Source organism: Rhinichthys klamathensis, unplaced genomic scaffold (genome assembly GCF_029890125.1).
Source record: "Rhinichthys klamathensis goyatoka isolate OS25496 unplaced genomic scaffold, OSU_Roscu_1.1 h1tg000065l_1, whole genome shotgun sequence".
In the NCBI taxonomy this organism is placed as follows: domain Eukaryota; kingdom Metazoa; phylum Chordata; class Actinopteri; order Cypriniformes; family Leuciscidae; genus Rhinichthys; species Rhinichthys klamathensis.
The window spans coordinates 802,139-824,114 of NW_026606608.1; the positions used below are offsets into that span (position 1 = coordinate 802,139).

General features: G+C 40.6%; 1 protein-coding gene across 3 annotated transcripts in view; it reads left to right on the forward strand.

Moving 5' to 3' along the window:
* The first annotated feature begins 2,540 nt into the window (after positions 1 to 2,540).
* The window catches only part of tex2 (testis expressed 2), a 68,057-nt gene continuing 48,621 nt past the window's right edge, over positions 2,541 to 21,976 (forward strand). For 2 of the 3 annotated variants that reach the window (XM_056249961.1, XM_056249964.1), the window contains exon 1: positions 2,541 to 2,739. The gene's annotated coding sequence lies outside the window, so the exon portion shown is untranslated. Of the gene's footprint in view, positions 2,740 to 3,004; positions 3,023 to 21,976 lie in introns of those variants that run through there. The other variant, XM_056249963.1, reaches the window with a different exon arrangement.

Consider the following 21,976-nt stretch of genomic DNA (forward strand, 5'->3'; position numbering starts at 1 on the left):
GTCATGAAAACAGGGCCATACACATGACATGAGGTGTTTAATAGAGGTGTGTGTCTACTGTCGAGTTATTAGTTCACTGAGGAGTTTGTGACTAAAGTGTGAGTTTATTATGATCACAGTTCATGCTTTCAGCGGGAGTCTCGGAGACTTTGATCTCGATCACGGATAAATGTCTTCTGAGAGACACTGAGCTGCTGGAAGCAGGACAACACACACACACACACACACACACACACACACACACACACACACACTCTCTCTCTCTCTCTCTCTCTCTCTCACTCACTAACACACCCAGACACACTCACTCACACACACTCTCTCTCTCTCTCTCTCTCTCTCTCTCTCTCTCTCTCTCTCTCTCTCTCTCTCTCTCTCTCTCTCTCTCTCTCTCTCTCTCTCTCTCTCTCTCTCTCACACACACACACACACACACACACACACACACAGGTTTCTGCTCTCTCAGTTCTCAGTTCAAGTCACATGAGTTGATTTCATCACAGTGAAATATGAAATAGGCTACACTCTAAACACACGGGATGTAGACAGGACAGGCTAATTGAAATATGAAATACTATAAAAAGCAAGTAAGAATCGTAAAGAAAGCCCATCTGTGCCTATTTACAGTTTTTTACAATCATTTTGTTACTATTTTCAGAACCTTGATGTCATTTTTCACAACTCTAGACACAAAACTCACAACCAATGATCAAAATGCACATTTTTCAAAACTCTAACCCTTTTCTCAATTGCTTGGATACAATACACATAAAACTTAGATCATTTGTTAACAAAAATCACCTGTTCAATATGACACAACTTCACAGTACTACTATTTCAAAAGGCAATTCACACATTACATTTCAAATGAGCGTCTATTCATTTCCTTACAATGATCTAACTATCAACTGATACAACTGCTCAAAATGATAAGTAACTGTTGTATTACTCTTAGTCTTAATGCATAGTTGTATGGAAACAGACACACAATCTTCCATGTTTACTGTAAATCATGAAAGTTTCAAGATAACGAGATTCATTGTCACCAATTAGCGTGGAGCATGGAGCCAATTAGACTACAATATCCATGGATGTAGCCTAATATTTTATATTTTTGCTTTGATTCCAATAAACCTGTGTTGTGATTGCACTGTAGTGTTTTGCATCAATATATTACACACTTTGTTCAATGATTCCATTATGTGTGTATTCTCTACGACTGCAGTGCTTTCACAGAGATGTATTTACTGTACATGTAGACCATAATGAAACCTGGATCACCTATTTTGTTCTACAATATTTAATGATTGTACGCACAATGACACAGTGAAACTATCGGTTGCGTGTGTGTGGGTGAGCTATAGTTATGTTTCAATGGTGTTTCACAGTAAATTTGTTTTTTGAACCAATGATTGTGCAAGTGCAAGATTTCTTTAAAGATGTGAATGCACAATGCAATGTTTTGAACATTAGACAGCCTGTGTTACAAGTGAGAACCGTTTTGAGTTTTGTGTCTGACATCAAGGTTCTGAAAATAGTAGCAAAGTGATTGTAAAAAACTGTAAAATGTTTAGCTTATAAACCAATGGCTTTCAGCTAAATTTAACCAGAACGAACACAAAATGATTGAGAAAAATATATCACATTGCTATTTTGACAAACAAAAGTTGTAATAATTAAATAATATTAATAAAACATGCTCTGAAATGCTCCGTTTGAGTCTGTACCTGTTTGAGTTTAGCGAAATAAAGTATTATTTACACATTATATTAACTCCTTTTATTGTTAGTTTAGTTTTAGTTCATTAATTCCTTACAGCTCATATACTCATATTCATAGCCTGTAAAAAGCTCATATTGTGTTATCATCAGCGATCACTAGATGGAGCTGCTTTATTTCACACTGCTTTATTCTTCTTCACCTCGATAACTGCTGAATATATCAACAACTCATCTCATATATCTTAGTCTTATCATTTTAAACTGTGAGGTAATAGATATAGCCTATCTGTTGTGATGTGTTCAGCGAGTTTTAATAAATCATAAATCTCAGTTCTCCAAAGATTGCATGTCATAAGTATCCAGCCCCTGTGTTGAAGAAGTTTATTTAGATGCTATGAAATGTGGATATCAAGGGGGCAGAGTTGGTTTAATTCGTGATTAAGCTAAATCATACCATCCTTATGCTTTTGAGAAAGTTTAACATGTTCCTGTTCAAATAAGGAGACATGTGAGAGAGTTAAAAGGCGACGAAGAGACTGTACATGATGGGAATTAGAGTGTTTACAGATTCTCTAATAATATAATATAATATAATATAATATAATATAATATAATATAATATAATATAATATAATATAATATAATATAATATAATATAATATAATATAATAACAACACATCCAGCAGGGGGCGCATCTGCCCTTTGGTTCGTCCAGTCTCACCAAAACAAACATACGCCCTTCCAGCAGACATTTTAATCTATCACAGAGTGTGTGAACGTAGACGTGTATCTTGATCTCCCGCGGATCATCGTCCGATTGCTCTCGCCTGGGGGTCTGTGAGCTTTATTTGCGCTCCGCTTCCCTGTGATGTGCTGCTGTCACTGGATTATAAACATTATAAACTCAGACATGATCGCAGCGACGGGCGGGATCGATTGTGGAAGCGCGTCCGAATATACAACGCGTTGGATGAGATTCTGCGTGTAGTTTCGGCAGGATAATGAAGAAGTGTAATGGTAAGATCGCGCCAATCACGCCCATCATCATCATCATCATCATCATCTGTGTGTCGTTGCTAAGCCGCATCTCTGTCTCGAGACAGTCGAGTATCATAGCAACCGCGAATCTTCACTGATGACCTGCGAGTGTCATCATCTGTTGACGCGTCGCGTGCGATTAATACGCTTCGGAAACTGACTGGCAGCTGTTAAATGAGTTACAGAGAGTGCAAAGAGGTAAGACCGTGGTATATGGCATAATTTCCATATTCATAAAGCATGATACTTCAAAGAATAGGAGGTACGTGTCCTAATACCTTGTAATTACCATGTTATGTGAGCAGAAACGTTGTATTAGCATGTTAAATCTCCTGAATATGTTTTATCAACATGGTAGCATATCGTAGGCTATGGTACTTTATTAGTGATTTCATAATATCATTTTTGGCTCTAAGTGAATCATATTCAGGATTTCAGGCGGTCAGATTATGGACTGACTAAAATACCATAGAAACCACAGTGATTGTTACAGTAACATTGTGTGTAACTCGCTCTCAGCCGTCCATTATTATCCAAAACAGCATTGACAAAGAAGTTTCTTCCATAATATCCTACTTTTCAAAACAACAAGCAGATTAACAAACTAAAAGTGAAAGGGGTAGACCTTCGAAAAAATGTGTTCACACACTCAGTTGTGTTGGATAAATCATCCAGGATTATAATTCTCGCTCTCTAAAAATAGCAAATGTGTGTTTTGCATTGTAAACACAGACTCAAGGCCAGGGTGACTGGTTATTTACCCGTTTTAACAGTTGTTTGTGTGTAATTCTTACGTTTGCCGATGAGTAGGTAAGTCATTTTCATTTCTATAGCACCTTTCCAGAGCAAAAAGTGCTTTACATCCGAATATAAAAACTTAAAGTAACGATTAATCGCATCCAAAATAAAAGTTTGTGTTTACATAATATGTGTGTGTGTGCGGTGTATAATTATTTTGTATATATAAAAACACACATGCATGTATATATTTAAGAAAAAATTGTGTTATTCATATATAAAATATTGATATATAATGTAAATTATGTAAATACAGTATACATGCAAATATGTGTGTGTGTGTATTTATGTACAAAATATTTATACACAGTACACACAGATATATTCTGTAAACACAAACTTTTATTTTGGATGTGATTAATCGCGATTAGCTAATCATTGCCTTGCACTAATAAAAAGGTAATGAAAATAAGAGTGACAGTAAGAGATAAGAATGAGCAAGTTTAAGCAAGTGTGTTTTCTTTAAGCTTCTTATTAAAAGTGTCCCCAGATACATCCAAAGGGAGAGCGAGGGACGGCAAACACGATTCCTGCTGGAATTATAATGTTGCAACAACTCTTTTATATAAACAGGAGCTCGACCGACACAATCACAAGAGTCTGAAACTGAAATCTGAATTTAACTGTAAGCCAATCCAAAGAAATTGGAGCTTTTTAAACAGCTTTTGTAATATATTGTAGCCTACCACACCACTAATATAAGTAGTTGTACATTCATATAGCCTTTTTTCTTTTTTGCAGATGAGCTACGTACAAAATTGTGCAGGAAAAAAAGAAAAGAAAACATTTTCTTTAGTGAAGCAATGCGATTTAAAGTGACGGCTCACCCAAAAAGGAGAATTCTGTCATCATTTATTCACCGCCATGTTGTTCGATGTTCTTCGAAGCACAAATTAAGATATTTTAATGACACCTGGGACGTTTCTTTCCCTTCATTATTTACATCTGAACAATGATCAGCACGCATGCATAAAGCACATCACATTTAGTAAACACGCACTGACGCGCTTATGTGCTTTACCTGATGTTTAATTAAAAATATCTTAATTTGTGTTTCAAAGATTGCCCAATTAAAGTCTTAAAGTCTTAAAAAGCGTCCAAAAAACCATTGGGTTACACATGGTTGGGCTATTTTCCAAAAATGTTGGGTCATTTTAAACATCACTGGATAATTTCTTGTAATAACCCGGCTGTTGGGTTAAATAACCCACAGTTGGGAAGGTGCTATACTACCCCATAGTTGGGTTACTCGTGGGGTTATTTTTAACCCAACATTATTAAGTGAATAGTCATCGAGTCAGTTGTTGACATACATTAAGAGTACAGTGGGTGCTTGTTTGATTGCTTGTTTTTGGGAGAATTTAATGAGAAATGCTCGCTCTTTTATTGCTCAGGATACTTCTTTCTTACACGGTAAAAAACGTTGGGTTGTTTTCTTTTACCCAACCGTTGGGTTACGCTTATCATTCATTTCAATTGTATAGGGTCGAATATTATCGTATAACAGTGTCTGTTATCAGAGGAAACTGTCTAAGTTATGTATTTCAGAAATGTACATATACAAATCACACAGTTAGCTAAAAATGTACTAATTTAAACAATGTGATAATTTAATGCAGAAAAAATGAGCTCATTGAAGTAATGAATACTTGTTTGTTAACAAATGATTATGACATTTAGCATTAAAATGTAGCATTGGTGCATGTTGATTCATTATGTTGGGTTATTTTTCAAATATGTTGGGTCATTTTAAACATTTCTTGTAATAACCCGGCTGTTGGGTTAAATAACCCACTGTTGGGAAGGTGGTATACCACCCCATAGTTGGGTTACTCGTTGGGTCATTTTTAACCCAACATTATTAAGTGAATAGTCATCGAGTCAGTTGTTGACATACAGGAAGAGCACAGTGGGTCCGATCGCCTGTTCTTGGGATAATTTGATGAGAAATGTTTGAGTTTGTAAGAGATGTCTGACTTTTGATTGCAGATAAATCTGAGCACAGTTTTGAACCTCTAGAGGAGAAACCTGAGATCATTGCAGTCTTTCTCTGACAGTGCAGAAGGAAGACCTGCAGACTTAGAGGGCTGTTTACACGACACCGTTTTCAACTAAAAACGTAAAACTTTTTATGCGTTTTGGACGTTCGTTTATACGACATTTTGGGCGCCTGAAAACGCAAACTTTTGAAACCGGGTTTCAAAGTGCAAGTTTTTGAAAACAGTCTCCGTGTAAAACGACAAAATCGTGAATCTCTGAAGACGGTGACGTCATGCACATGCGTATTACGTGTTTAACTATAGTGTTTCATCGCCATCTACTGGCCTGGCAGCAGAATACAGCGTTTTAGCCGTTGATACGCGGTAAACTCAAAGGAAAAACTTCTCCGTTTTGAGCATGTCGTAGAGTAGAGTAAACGTGCCCTTAATAGTTCAACCTGCAAAAAATTAAAACTGTCATCAATTAGTGTCGTTCCAAACGTGTGTGACATTCTTTCCTCTGTAGAACACAGAAGATAATAATTTGAAGAATGTTTCAGAATAAGTATGATCATCATATATACAGCTGCTGCATTTTATGATGGAGTATCAACAAGCATTTACCATGTTTTGAACCTTGCCTTGGTTTGGCAATTGTAAAGTGTGGTGTGTGATGCATGAAATTGTCATCATCCGTAATAATGATGATATACTGTAATTATGAAACAGTAATGTAGTGTTGTGTGTCTATGCCATCCATACACCATACTCAGACTGGAGACTGAATGTGGCCGAGGTCTCGACATAAGTGCTAAAATTGTGATTGTGAACTTGTATTGATTTCCGGCACCTTTAGGGGAATTGATCCGGTCTTTAGTAAGTGCACAGGGGATAGTGACAGTCGGCCAGGCCCTTACATTACGCTTTGAGGTGGAATATGGATGCACAAAAACCTGTATCTTCCAGAAATGCTCTAAACGATCAGCCACGGATTGGAAATAGCTGAAAATCACTTGCTCTGATATGTGGTGTGTCAAGTTGCTGATGACGTAAACAGATCAAATGTTATTGATGCAAAAGATGTGAGAGCGCTCACACTGTGAGGATATTCTGTGAAGGATATTTTGAGGATATTCGGTGAATATGAAAGTCTCCACCAGGATAGAGTAAAATAAACTGTAGCTTCTGTATCACTCACCTTTTGACTAATGTGATAGTGTCCCAAAGTCACCATAGTCACCAAAGTCGGTATTTGTGGTTTGTTCACGCCATGTCGTAAATACCGTAATTACACGTTCTCTACTTTAAAACGGTTCACGTCCTTGTCCATCTCATAATTACAACTTGTACACCCGTAATTATCTGAGAGCTTCGACTCGTACCACCTGACCGCTGCAGATTCATATTGGTGTTGATAGTGTTGCCATAGAAACCCATAATTGCGAGTCAGAGAACGTGAACAAATCAGAGTAGAGAATGGGTTGCTTTCTCGTAATTACGGTAATTACGACATAGTGTGAACGCAGCAATATATTGATTTTATCAAGCCAAACAACTGTCAAAATGGCATTAGCTAAGCCCAACAGGAAGTCGGCCATTTTGGATTGAATGTGACATTAAGCCAAGGCATTGAAGATTTTTGATTTCTTGAACAGTGTTGCCATGGCTAAGGATTAAATTATGGTAAAAAAAGAGAAAGAAATAGGCTAAGGCTACAGGAAGAGTGTAATATTGAGCATTGCCAGACTTAGATCTGATTGGTCCTGCATGTTTGGTCACATGGATGTGGCTATTGTGGGTCACAGTTACAGCACCACTTATACACTTATAGTCTTGTTGTATTTACTGGTTTAACTGCATGTACCCAGAATGCATCTAGAGCCACCGAGTAGTGATTGCTGCTATATTGTGTTTTTGTTTGTTTTTTGGTAAAAATAATCCATAATTACTATATACTTTAATTGTATGGAAAAGAGTGGTGTGTAAATTCAGTTTAGCATGTCCTGAACTTTCGATGGCAGAACTTTTGACACCTTTTAATAAGTGTATGTGCAAGTAACTGATAATAACGGAGTATATTGCACTGTAATTTCACTGTGCACTCGTTTGAGGTCACGGCATGTTGAAACAGAAGTAGTGTTCCTCTTTCTGTGCATTTGAGTTTGTCTTCATCTCATTGGAGTGACGGAGGGGATTCATGACTACGTGGATGTAATGGAGAAACCCTAGTGAGGACATGATCTGATACACGACGGAGCTCTGTATAATATGATGCATATCAACGTTTAAATTCTCTCTATGTGTGTGTGAAAGAGAGTGTGCAATGTGTCTGTCTGACTCAGCATTTACTGTGTGTTAATGTGCTTACAGCTACCAGGAATATTCCAGGTTTAGACTTGATGTCTGGTGTAACAGATCTGTGGCGTTCCTTCAGTTACCACAGATGATAATATCAGCTTGTTCCTCAGTTTATAACAGTGCTCAAAAAGTGTTCAAAGTAATGCACTCACGATAGTGGTTTCTTTGAAGTCTGTGGGGAGACACACTGGAGGAGATAAAAGCACAAGTTCCTATAGCTAATGGCGGAAGTATCCGGCACTTTTTGGCGTATTCGCACCGCAGGAACTGGGAACGATTTTAGTTACAGGACCGACTTTTGAGGGACTACATTAGCTCCAGAGTAGGGTCTAACCCAGGACAATATGAGCTACTGGTGACGCAAGTGTGTTGACTGGACGGACACATGCCATATGAAACACCAGTACCCGCCATTTTTAACACTAATTTTCCTACTGGCAGTGAGAAACATTGAGTTTGCAGGGAAGCGCCCTGGTGGCTAGTTCCTGTAACTGAGTTTCTGTAACTATCCGGTGTGAAAGCCCATATTGTAAGGTTTATCAGGTTTGTACTTTGTCTATTTAACAGCATTGTAAAAATGGACAGCTTTCTTACCTGTACCCAATGGCTTTTTGCTTCAGAATAGCTGTTTCTTCCAGTTTTTCACCTCCGTTTCACCTAAAATACTGATCATCCAGTTTGAAATGTTGACTACAAACACAAAGGATTGTCAGATTTTGAAGTTTGCGCCGTTTTCTCTGTATTTATTATGATTATTTGCAGCCTTTGCACTGGAAACCAAAAATAAATCACTCTCGCTAAACGTTTACTCTTTGAAATCTCGCATCCGGGAACAATTCAGTAATCGACACCATTATGACTAAAAGTTTGCTATGAAGTATTTTCTACTTAAAGCAAGGCGGTATTAGACTCTGGTTAGCGTATCCATAGCAGACTGGTGGCGGTGGCCTTGGACGGCATCGTGCCCAGTGCATTATGGGTGCTGAAGTTTTCATACCTATTTTGCTAAAGGGCATTTTCTCTGTTTTCTCTAGTCAGGGACCTCTGATTTAAAAACAAAATTGCATTTCTACTGTGCAGTTTTATTGAAAGCCCATTATGCCAGTGGTGGAGGACCCCTTTATTTGAGGAAGGAAATACAGGCATCTCAATGGTATACTGTGATTATTTTACTGCAAAATGCTGTAATTATATGAAATAAGTGTGAGCTCAGCCGATCTATTGTGCATTCCACAGGCTTGTTGATGAATTATGATAGTGTTTACGTTATGGTGTTTATATTTTAAGTTGTAGATGGTTGTAAGAGTGTATATTGTATCGCCCTCGGGCTTGTTTATCATTAAAATTCCCGCATTATTCACAAAAACCTTACCTTCTATTTTTTTGTGAGTGCGTTTACATGTAGCCTACGTTCTTAACCCGATTATATGCTTAATAAGAAGACAATGCACAAGGGCATGTTGGCTTATTGAAGTGCGAATGTGTGATATATGTGACAGGAACGCATCCTTACTGTTAAATTTAATATATAATTCAATATATTGAGTCTTTCTTGACCCCAAAAAATGATAAAAGTGCTCTCTTATAAGAAGTGGTAAGTCAAAATGCTTGAGAGGAGAATATATCAGCCGTAAGTTGTTGCAATACTCTTCTTCGGTTTTTAATGCTGTATTTAACATCACAACCGACATAGCAAATGAAATACTCGGAGTCAGATACGCAGATTTTATAAATTTATGACATCACAACCGGGAAATAACCTGATTTATTAATAAAGTGTTCAAGTGTTGTCGGGTTATTGGTTTGCATGTAAACCGGGACAACAGGTTATTTCAATAAGATGATTTTCTCTCATTATTGGTTTTTATTGGTATTTTGCTTAATATACATAATTAGAAAGAAAGAAGAGCTTTAAATTCAGCGTATAGAATTTAGGAGAACTAGTGTTGAAGTCTTTTTTCGGTGTGTTTCATGTAAACGGTGTTTCATGGATCTGTCATGTTTCTTTCTGGTTGAACTATGAGAACATGAGCCAGCAAAACTAACCAGCGTTGCTGTTTTAGCTTGTCATTACACAAGTTGAAATCAGGGATATATCTAGACAAAGAAAGTCTGTATGTGATTTTACCACATTAATCTCATGTTAAAACTTGAAATGTTTTAAGTGTTATTATGGTTGTGCTTTTGACACAGTAGTTGCATATTTGTTTATTTGCCAAGTGTTTCTTTCTAAACATGTTTCCCTGTGCATTTCACATAGTAAATAAATCCACAGGCTATGGCAAGCCGTTTTGGCTTAAATTGTTCCCAGCGACACTCGTCGTAATTGCATTTTTACTAGTAAGAATTCAATTAGAGAGCTCTACAAATGAATTTTTACTAGTCATATGTCTCCATTGACTTCCATTCATTTTTAATTACGGAGCTCTACAAATTAATTGTTACTATAGTAAAAAAAAACGAATTAAAGATATGTATAATTGCAGAGCTCTGTAATTGAATTAAAGAGCTCTGCAATTCGCCTTTGGCTAAGCCACACCCTAGAATGTAGATTGGCCAATCACAGCGCAGCCAAGAACGAGCTCCCACAGAGGTCCGACACTTTTTCACAGCGCTCCTCCATTGACTTTAACACAGGCGTCTCATATTTTTGGTCTCGCCAGGCTATTACCGTCGTAGTTTTATCAAAAATATGGTTAAACGTTGTTCCTGGGGCATTTGTAACACAGATACGCGTTTCCCAGAGAGGTTGGAGGGGGTTGTCCATTTTTTTCCCTTCCCAAAACCGAAGTCAAATCCTGACAAGTGTCGTCTAGCACACGCTACTAATAAATACAACGTTATACTCGCGAAGTCCGTTTGCTTTGTAATAACGATTATAGAAGTGAATAGAGACCTCCAGCTTGCATGAACAGTGTTGCTCCTTGATATTGTTAGTCCCAGCCTCCGTCTCCATTAGTAGGATATGCGGTGGGTCATTTTTTGACTGTGACCGGTATGCTTTTGCCTCTATTTGGATGCTTTGTTGTTCCTTGCGTTTCCCCTGTATGTCGTGAATATAGCCTTCGAACGTATATTGCAGCCCCTTTTGACTACTTCTATCGGACACTTTATTTGCTTTATAAAAGTTTGATCCAATTTCAGCTGGAAGAGCTGTCACAGCATAACCCATGTTGATACGAGAGCCCAGATGAAGTTTGTTTGTCGGACGTAGCAACAGTAACTAAGGGGGGGCGGGGCTTAGCCAAAGGCGAATTGCATTCTTACTAGTAACAATTCAATTTGTAGAGCTCTCTAATTGAATTCTTACTAGTAAAAATGCAATTACGACGAGTAACGCTGGGAACAATTTAAGCTAAAACGGCTTGCCATACACAGGCTGCGTTTGACTAACTGTTAAGGAGTGTTTAAGCACATTTCACAGCCGGTTAGCATGGGATCACGGTGTGGTTAATTCCTCTTGACCCGTGGACTCATGAGGTTCGTCAGGTCTCTAGACATCTACACTTAATGAGCTCATTATATATAGCTCACTCTTCTCTGCACCCATATACTGCTGCTCTTTCCCTCCTCAATTCATAATTAACTAATATTCTGTGTAATTCAGGTCACATTCTCAGTTTTGCAGTATATTTGCAGTCCTAAGATCTAACAGGAATGAAGCTGAACAGTATTATTATACATGATTGGAGAATATAGCCAAAATATTTGATATTTTGACAATATCTATTGTCAAAATAGCACAAAAAAAAAAAATGTGTTAAAGAAATTCATGGATTTAATAAAAAATAGCACAACATCACATTGGATCAACAACATTATCTAAAACAGGCACTAGTTTCTTTCTGAATATTACTTATGTGCATGTTGTTCAAGAGAAAACAAAATGGTTTTGTCATCTACTTTCCCCACCTCCACATTCTCCGCCTGTGAAACAGCTTCTGGGACGATACACACACAGTTAGTGTATTATGAGCTGTCGCTTACAGGCACAATGGCACTGTGTTTCGTGAGGTCAGACCGACTTTCCAAACAACATCTCATGACCTTTGTTCTCCATAACAAATGCAGTGAATTATAACATACTCCGGAAAACAAACCCAGGCCATTTCACCCTAAAATCCACAGAGTTGTAACTGTAAACACATTTTAGGAGCATTTTCTTCCCTTGTAACACTACATTTGCCCTAAAACTTCTTCTTTTTTTAGCAAATGTTGTGTGGAAAGCTTAGGTTCCTGGTCCAGTCCAGACATTACAGCTGTATATTCACACTCAATGCAAATACAGTAAAAAATAAACAATACACTGCCCGGCCAAAAAACAAAAAAAGTCTCTGTTTGGATCTAAATAGATAAATGCTTAAAGGGTTAGTTCACCCAAAACTGTGAACTCTGTCAGTAATTACTCTCCCTCATGTTGTTCCAAGCCCGTCAGACTTTCGTTCATCTTCAGAACACAAATTAAGATATTTTTGATTAAATCTGAGAGCTGGATCACTCGGCTTCTATTGTAATTGAAACTTGCCGGCCCAGAAAGTTAGTAAAAACATCGTTAAAATAGTCCAAGTGACTACAGCGGCTCAACCTTAAGTTTATCAAGCGAAGAATACTTTTTGTGCGCAAAACCAATCAAAAATAACGACTTTATTCAACTATTCGTTTTGTTTTATGTGGGCCTCTGAGTGAGTTCATGTAGTGTGACAGCGCAGCGCTACGTCAGAACGTAGGCTCACTATTGATAATAGTGAGCCTACGTTCAGAAGCACAACTCAGAAGCGCTGCGCTGTCACACTTTGTGAATTCCCTCAAAAAAAAGTCTCTTGTTTGGATTTAAATAGGCAAATGCTTGAATGCTAATATTTGGCACAAAATAAAAATTGATAATTTTGACCCATACAATGTATTGTTGGCTATTGCCACAAATATACCCGTCCGTGCGACTTGTGACTTGGTTTTGTGATCCAGGGTCACATGTGTCTGGACATTTACTTTTGAGTTATTTTTTATTCAAATTACTTTAATACAATATTTTTTTTGGTGAAAATTATTTAAATTTGCATTATTAAAGCCAGTGCAACAAATACTACAAATTATACATATACGGTTTAAATAACATAGAATTGTTTTGTCACATTATAATCACTTATTTTTCATAAAAATAATGTCACAATGCAAAAATCTGAGACTTAAAATACGCTTCACTGTCATTATTTAAAATATAATTCCCAGACAACAAAAAAGAGTCGATAACCTTTCCTTCTTGGCGGTGGTAAAGCTGTGAGGGTTCGGATTCATTGATTGAACTCATTTGCCTTTGGTCAGGTACATGTAGCCAAGCGGTCCATGAGTGTCTGCAGATTTGACTATATTGTGTAGTGAGGCCACATGAGTGTCCTCAGACATGCAAATGCAAATGTTTGGTCTAACATATGTTTTATTTTATTTTTTTGGTACTTATAAAGGGTGTATTGAACACTGACCGGCCACTTTATTAGGTACACCTTGCTAGTCCCGGGTTGGACCTCTTTTGCCTCCAGAACTGCTTTAATTCTTCATATGTGTTCTGTTCAGAGATGCTCTTCTGCTTCAAGGTTTGGTGTGTGTGTGTGTGTGTGTGTGTGTGTGTGTGTGTGTGTGTGTGTGTGTGTGTGTGTGTGTGTGTGTGTGTGTGTGTGTGTGTGTGTGTGTGTGTGTGTGTGTGTGTGTGTGTGTGTGTGTGTTCAGAGATGCTCTTCTGCTTCAAGGTTTGGTGTGTTGTGTGTTCAGAGATGCTCTTCTGCTTCAAGGTTTGGTGTGTGTGTGTGTTCAGAGATGCTCTTCTGCTTCAAGGTTTGGTGTGTTGTGTGTTCAGAGGTGCTCTTCTGCTTCAAGGTTTGGTGTGTGTGTGTGTGTGTGTGTGTTCAGAGATGCTCTTCTGCTTCAAGGTTTGGTTTGGTGTGTGTGTGTGTTTGTGTGTTCAGAGATGCTCTTCTGCTTCAAGGTTTGGTGTGTTGTGTGTGTTCAGAGATGCTCTTCTGCTTCAAGGTTTGGTGTATGTGTGTGTGTTCAGAGATGCTCTTCTGCTTCAAGGTTTGGTGTGTTGTGTGTGTTCAGAGATGCTCTTCTGCTTCAAGGTTTGGTGTGTTGTGTGTTCAGAGATGCTCTTCTGCTTCAAGGTTTGGTGTGTGTGTGTTCAGAGATGCTCTTCTGCTTCAAGGTTTGGTGTGTTGTGTGTTCAGAGATGCTCTTCTGCTTCAAGGTTTGGTGTATGTGTGTGTGTTCAGAGATGCTCTTCTGCTTCAAGGTTTGGTGTGTTGTGTGTGTTCAGAGATGCTCTTCTGCTTCAAGGTTTGGTGTGTTGTGTGTTCAGAGATGCTCTTCTTCTGCTTCCAGGTTTGGTGTGTGTGTGTTCAGAGATGCTCTTCTTCTGCTTCAAGGTTTGGTGTGTTGTGTGTTCAGAGATGCTCTTCTTCTGCTTCCAGGTTTGGTGTGTGTGTGTGTTCAGAGATGCTCTTCTGCTTCAAGGTTTGGTGTGTTGTGTGTTCAGAGATGCTCTTCTGCTTCAAGGTTTGGTGTGTTGTGTGTGTGTGTGTTCAGAGATGCTCTTCTGCTTCAAGGTTTGGTGTGTTTGTGTGTTCAGAGATGCTCTTCTTCTGCTTCAAGGTTTGGTGTGTTGTGTGTTCAGAGATGCTCTTCTGCTTCAAGGTTTGGTGTGTTGTGTGTGTGTGTGTTCAGAGATGCTCTTCTTCTGCTTCAAGGTTTGGTGTGTTGTGTGTTCAGAGATGCTCTTCTGCTTCAAGGTTTGGTGTGTTTGTGTGTTCAGAGATGCTCTTCTTCTGCTTCAAGGTTTGGTGTGTTGTGTGTTCAGAGATGCTCTTCTGCTTCAAGGTTTGGTGTGTTGTGTGTGTGTGTGTTCAGAGATGCTCTTCTGCTTCAAGGTTTGGTGTGTTTGTGTGTTCAGAGATGCTCTTCTTCTGCTTCAAGGTTTGGTGTGTTGTGTGTTCAGAGATGCTCTTCTGCTTCAAGGTTTGGTGTGTTTGTGTGTTCAGAGATACTCTTCTGCTTCAAGGTTTGGTGTGTGTGTGTTCAGAGATGCTCTTCTGCTTCAAGGTTTGGTGTGTTGTGTGTGTGTGTGTTCAGAGATGCTCTTCTGCTTCAAGGTTTGGTGTGTTTGTGTGTTCAGAGATGCTCTTCTGCTTCCAGGTTTGGTGTGTGTGTGTGTTTTCAGAGATGCTCTTCTGCTTCAAGGTTTGGTGTGTTTGTGTGTTCAGAGATGCTCTTCTTCTACTTCAAGGTTTGGTGTGTGTGTGTGTGTTCAGAGATGCTCTTCTGCTTCAAGGTTTGGTGTGTGTGTGTGTGTGTTCAGAGATGCTCTTCTGCTTCAAGGTTTGGTGTGTTGTGTGTGTGTGTGTGTTCAGAGATGCTCTTCTGCTTCAAGGTTTGGTGTGTTTGTGTGTTCAGAGATGCTCTTCTTCTGCTTCAAGGTTTGGTGTGTTGTGTGTTCAGAGATGCTCTTCTGCTTCAAGGTTTGGTGTGTTTGTGTGTTCAGAGATGCTCTTCTTCTACTTCAAGGTTTGGTGTGTGTGTGTGTGTTCAGAGATGCTCTTCTGCTTCAAGGTTTGGTGTGTGTGTGTGTGTGTTCAGAGATGCTCTTCTGCTTCAAGGTTTGGTTTGGTGTGTGTGTGTGTTTGGTGTGTTGTGTGTGTGTGTGTTCAGAGATGCTCTTCTGCTTCAAGGTTTGGTGTGTTTGTGTGTTCAGAGATGCTCTTCTTCTGCTTCCAGGTTTGGTGTGTGTGTGTGTTCAGAGATGCTCTTCTGCTTCAAGGTTTGGTGTGTTGTGTGTTCAGAGATGCTCTTCTGCTTCAAGGTTTGGTGTGTTGTGTGTGTGTGTGTTCAGAGATGCTCTTCTGCTTCAAGGTTTGGTGTGTTTGTGTGTTCAGAGATGCTCTTCTGCTTCCAGGTTTGGTGTGTGTGTGTGTTTTCAGAGATGCTCTTCTGCTTCAAGGTTTGGTGTGTTTGTGTGTTCAGAGATGCTCTTCTTCTACTTCAAGGTTTGGTGTGTGTGTGTGTGTTCAGAGATGCTCTTCTGCTTCAAGGTTTGGTGTGTGTGTGTGTGTGTTCAGAGATGCTCTTCTGCTTCAAGGTTTGGTGTGTTGTGTGTGTGTGTGTGTTCAGAGATGCTCTTCTGCTTCAAGGTTTGGTGTGTTTGTGTGTTCAGAGATGCTCTTCTTCTGCTTCAAGGTTTGGTGTGTTGTGTGTTCAGAGATGCTCTTCTGCTTCAAGGTTTGGTGTGTTGTGTGTGTGTGTGTTCAGAGATGCTCTTCTGCTTCAAGGTTTGGTGTGTTTGTGTGTTCAGAGATGCTCTTCTGCTTCAAGGTTTGGTGTGTTTGTGTGTTCAGAGATGCTCTTCTTCTACTTCAAGGTTTGGTGTGTGTGTGTGTGTTCAGAGATGCTCTTCTGCTTCAAGGTTTGGTGTGTGTGTGTGTGTGTTCAGAGATGCTCTTCTGCTTCCAGGTTTGGTGTGTTTGTGTTCAGAGATGCTCTTCTTCTGCTTCAAGGTTTGGTGTGTTGTGTGTGTTCAGAGATGCTCTTCTGCTTCAAGGTTTGGTGTGTTGTGTGTGTTCAGAGATGCTCTTCTGCTTCCAGGTTTGGTGTGTTTGTGTGTGTGTTCAGAGATGCTCTTCTGCTTCAAGGTTTGGTGTGTGTGTGTGTTCAGAGATGCTCTTCTGCTTCAAGGTTTGGTGTGTGTGTGTTCAGAGATGCTCTTCTGCTTCAAGGTTTGGTGTGTGTGTGTTCAGAGATGCTCTTCTGCTTCAAGGTTTGGTGTGTTTGTGTGTTCAGAGATGCTCTTCTTCTGCTTCAAGGTTTGGTGTGTTGTGTGTTCAGAGATGCTCTTCTTCTGCTTCCAGGTTTGGTGTGTGTGTGTGTTCAGAGATGCTCTTCTGCTTCAAGGTTTGGTGTGTTGTGTGTTCAGAGATGCTCTTCTGCTTCAAGGTTTGGTGTGTTGTGTTTGTGTGTGTTCAGAGATGCTCTTCTGCTTCAAGGTTTGGTGTGTTTGTGTGTTCAGAGATGCTCTTCTTCTGCTTCCAGGTTTGGTGTGTGTGTGTGTTCAGAGATGCTCTTCTGCTTCAAGGTTTGGTGTGTTGTGTGTTCAGAGATGCTCTTCTGCTTCAAGGTTTGGTGTGTTGTGTGTGTGTGTGTTCAGAGATGCTCTTCTGCTTCAAGGTTTGGTGTGTTTGTGTGTTCAGAGATGCTCTTCTGCTTCCAGGTTTGGTGTGTGTGTGTGTTTTCAGAGATGCTCTTCTGCTTCAAGGTTTGGTGTGTTTGTGTGTTCAGAGATGCTCTTCTGCTTCAAGGTTTGGTGTGTTGTGTGTGTGTGTGTTCAGAGATGCTCTTCTGCTTCCAGGTTTGGTGTGTGTGTGTGTGTTCAGAGATGCTCTTCTGCTTCAAGGTTTGGTGTGTTTGTGTGTTCAGAGATGCTCTTCTTCTACTTCAAGGTTTGGTGTGTGTGTGTGTGTTCAGAGATGCTCTTCTGCTTCAAGGTTTGGTGTGTGTGTGTGTGTGTGTTCAGAGATGCTCTTCTGCTTCAAGGTTTGGTGTGTTGTGTGTGTGTGTGTGTTCAGAGATGCTCTTCTTCTGCTTCAAGGTTTGGTGTGTTGTGTGTTCAGAGATGCTCTTCTTCTGCTTCAAGGTTTGGTGTGTTGTGTGTGTTCAGAGATGCTCTTCTGCTTCAAGGTTTGGTGTGTTGTGTGTGTGTTCAGAGATGCTCTTCTGCTTCCAGGTTTGGTGTGTTTGTGTTCAGAGATGCTCTTCTTCTGCTTCAAGGTTTGGTGTGTTGTGTGTGTTCAGAGATGCTCTTCTGCTTCAAGGTTTGGTGTGTTGTGTGTGTTCAGAGATGCTCTTCTGCTTCCAGGTTTGGTGTGTTTGTGTGTGTGTTCAGAGATGCTCTTCTGCTTCAAGGTTTGGTGTGTGTGTGTGTTCAGAGATGCTCTTCTGCTTCAAGGTTTGGTGTGTGTGTGTTCAGAGATGCTCTTCTGCTTCAAGGTTTGGTGTGTGTGTGTTCAGAGATGCTCTTCTGCTTCAAGGTTTGGTGTGTTTGTGTGTTCAGAGATGCTCTTCTTCTGCTTCAAGGTTTGGTGTGTGTGTGTTCAGAGATGCTCTTCTGCTTCAAGGTTTGGTGTGTGTGTGTGTGTGTGTTCAGAGATGCTCTTCTGCTTCAAGGTTTGGTGTGTTGTGTGTGTGTGTGTGTGTGTTCAGAGATGCTCTTCTTCTGCTTCAAGGTTTGGTGTGTTGTGTGTTCAGAGATGCTCTTCTTCTGCTTCAAGGTTTGGTGTGTGTGTGTGTTCAGAGATGCTCTTCTGCTTCAAGGTTTGGTGTGTTGTGTGTGTGTGTGTGTGTTCAGAGATGCTCTTCTTCTGCTTCAAGGTTTGGTGTGTTGTGTGTTCAGAGATGCTCTTCTTCTGCTTCAAGGTTTGGTGTGTTGTGTGTGTTCAGAGATGCTCTTCTGCTTCAAGGTTTGGTGTGTTGTGTGTGTGTTCAGAGGTGCTCTTCGGCTTCCAGGTTTGGTGTGTTTGTGTGTGTGTTCAGAGATGCTCTTCTGCTTCAAGGTTTGGTGTGTTGTGTGTGTGTGTGTTCAGAGATGCTCTTCTTCTGCTTCAAGGTTTGGTGTGTGTGTGTTCAGAGATGCTCTTCTGCTTCAAGGTTTGGTGTGTGTGTGTGTGTGTGTTCAGAGATGCTCTTCTGCTTCAAGGTTTGGTGTGTTGTGTGTTCAGAGACGCTCTTCTGCTTCCAGGTTTGGTGTGTGTGTGTGTGTTCAGAGATGCTCTTCTGCTTCAAGGTTTGGTGTGTTGTGTGTGTTCAGAGGTGCTCTTCTGCTTCAAGGTTTGATGTGTTGAGTGTTCAGAGACGCTCTTCTGCTTCCAGGTTTGGTGTGTGTGTGTGTGTTCAGAGATGCTCTTCTGCTTCAAGGTTTGGTGTGTTGTGTGTGTGTTCAGAGATGCTCTTCTGCTTCAAGGTTTGATGTGTTTTGTGTGTGTTCAGAGATGCTCTTCTGCTTCAAGGTTTGGTGTGTTGTGTGTGTGTGTGTTCAGAGGTGCTCTTCTTCTGCTTCAAGGTTTGGTGAGTGTGTGTGTGTGTGTGTGTGTGTGTGTTCAGAGATGCTCTTCTGCTTCAAGGTTTGGTGTGTTGTGTGTTCAGAGATGCTCTTCTGCTTCAAGGTTTGGTGTGTTGTGTGTGTGTGTGTTCAGAGGTGCTCTTCTGCTTCAAGGTTTGGTGTGTTGTGTGTGTGTTCAGAGGTGCTCTTCTGCTTCAAGGTTTGGTGTGTTGTGTGTGTTCAGAGATGCTCTTCTGCTTTAAGGTTTGGTGTGTGTTTGTGTGTGTGTTCAGAGATGCTCTTCTGCTTCAAGGTTTTGTGTGTGTGTGTTCAGAGACGCTCTTCTGCTTCACGGTTTGATGTGTTTTGTGTGTTCAGAGATGCTCTTCTGCTTCAAGGTTGGGTGTGTGTGTGTGTGTGTGTGTGTGTGTGTGTGTGTGTGTGTGTGTGTGTGTGTTCAGAGATGCTCTTCTGCTTCAAGGTTTGGTGTGTGTGTGTGTTCAGAGATGCTCTTCTGCTTCAAGGTTTGGTGTGTGTGTGTTCAGAGATGCTCTTCTGCTTCAAGGTTTGGTGTGTTGTGTGTGTTCAGAGATGCTCTTCTGCTTCAAGGTTTGATGTGTCTGTGTTCAGAGATGCTCTTCTGCTTCAAGGTTTGGTGTGTTGTGTGTGTGTTCAGAGATGCTCTTCTGCTTCAAGGTTTGGTGTGTTGTGTGTGTGTTCAGAGATGTTCTTCTGCTTCAAGGTTTGGTGTGTGTTTGTGTGTGTGTTCAGAGATGCTCTTCTGCTTCAAGGTTTGGTGTGTGTGTGTTCAGAGATGCTCTTCTGCTTCAAGGTTTGGTGTGTTGTGTGTTGTTCAGAGATGCTCTTCTGCTTCAAGGTTTGGTGTGTTGTGTGTTGTTCAGAGATGTTCTTCTGCTTCAAGGTTTGGTGTGTGTTTGTGTGTGTGTTCAGAGATGCTCTTCTGCTTCCAGGTTTGGTGTGTGTGTGTTCAGAGATGCTCTTCTGCTTCAAGGTTTGGTGTGTGTGTGTTCAGAGATGCTCTTCTGCTTCAAGGTTTGGTGTGTGTGTGTTCAGAGATGCTCTTCTGCTTCAAGGTTTGGTGTGTGTGTGTGTTCAGAGATGCTCTTCTTCTGCTTCAAGGTTTGGTGTGTCTGTGTTCAGAGATGCTCTTCTGCTTCAAGGTTTGGTGTGTTGTGTGTGTGTTCAGAGATGTTCTTCTGCTTCAAGGTTTGGTGTGTGTTTGTGTGTGTGTTCAGAGATGCTCTTCTGCTTCAAGGTTTGGTGTGTGTGTGTTCAGAGATGCTCTTCTGCTTCAAGGTTTGGTGTGTTGTGTGTTGTTCAGAGATGCTCTTCTGCTTCAAGGTTTGGTGTGTGTGTGTGTGTGTGTGTTCAGAGATGTTCTTCTGCTTCAAGGTTTGGTGTGTGTGTGTGTGTGTGTTCAGAGATGCTCTTCTGCTTCAAGGTTTGGTGTGTGTGTGTGTTCAGAGATGCTCTTCTGCTTCAAGGTTTGGTGTGGTGTGTGTGTGTTCAGAGATGCTCTTCTGCTTCAAGGTTTGGTGTGTGTGAGTGTGTTCAGAGATGCTCTTCTGCTTCAAGGTTTGGTGTGTTGTGTGTGTGTTCAGAGATGCTCTTCTGCTTCAAGGTTTGGTGTGTGTTTGTGTGTGTGTTCAGAGATGCTCTTCTGCTTCAAGGTTTGGTGTTTGTTTGTGTTCAGAGATGCTCTTCTGCTTCAAGGTTTGGTGTGTGTGTGTTTGTGTGTGTGTTCAGAGATGCTCTTCTGCTTCAAGGTTTGGTGTGTTGTGTGTGTGTTCAGAGATACTCTTCTGCTTCAAGGTTTGGTGTGTGTTTGTGTGTGTGTTCAGAGATGCTCTTCTGCTTCAAGGTTTGGTGTTTGTTTGTGTGTGTGTTCAGAGATGCTCTTCTGCTTCAAGGTTTGGTGTGTTGTGTGTGTTCAGAGATGCTCTTCTGCTTCAAGGTTTGGTGTGTTGTGTGTGTTCAGAGATGCTCTTCTGCTTCAAGGTTTGGTGTGGTGTGTGTTCAGAGATGCTCTTCTGCTTCAAGGTTTGGTGTGTGTTTGTGTGTGTGTTCAGAGATGCTCTTCTGCTTCAAGGTTTGGTGTTTGTTTGTGTGTGTGTTCAGAGATGCTCTTCTGCTTCCAGGTTTGATGTGTTGTGTGTGTTCAGAGATGCTCTTCTGCTTCAAGGTTTGGTGTGTTGTGTGTGTTCAGAGATGCTCTTCTGCTTCAAGGTTTGGTGTGTGTGTGTGTGTTCAGAGATGCTCTTCTGCTTCAAGGTTTGGTGTGTTGTGTGTGTTCAGAGATGCTCTTCTGCTTCAAGGTTTGGTGTGTGTGTGTGTGTTCAGAGATGCTCTTCTGCTTCAAGGTTTGGTGTGTTGTGTGTGTTCAGAGATGCTCTTCTGCTTCAAGGTTTGGTGTGTTGTGTGTGTTCAGAGATGCTCTTCTGCTTCAAGGTTTGGTGTGTGTGTGTTCAGAGATGCTCTTCTGCTTCAAGGTTTGGTGTGTGTTCAGAGATGCTCTTCTGCTTCAAGGTTTGGTGTGTTGTGTGTGTTCAGAGATGCTCTTCTGCTTCAAGGTTTGGTGTGTGTCTGTGTTCAGAGATGCTCTTCTGCTTCAAGGTTTGGTGTGTTGTGTGTGTGTTCAGAGATGCTCTTCTGCTTCAAGGTTTGGTGTGTGTGTGTGTGTGTGTGTTCAGAGATGCTCTTCTGCTTCAAGGTTTGGTGTGTTGTGTGTGTTCAGAGGTGCTCTTTTGCTTAAAGGTTTGGTGTGTGTGTGTGTGTGTTCAGAGATGCTCTTCTGCTTCAAGGTTTGGTGTGTTGTGTGTGTTCAGAGGTGCTCTTCTGCTTCAAGGTTTGGTGTGTGTGTGTGTGTGTGTTCAGAGATGCTCTTCTGCTTCAAGGTTTGGTGTGTGTGTGTGTGTGTGTGTGTGTGTGTGTGTGTGTTCAGAGATGCTCTTCTGCTTCAAGGTTTGGTGTTTGTTTGTGTGTGTGTTCA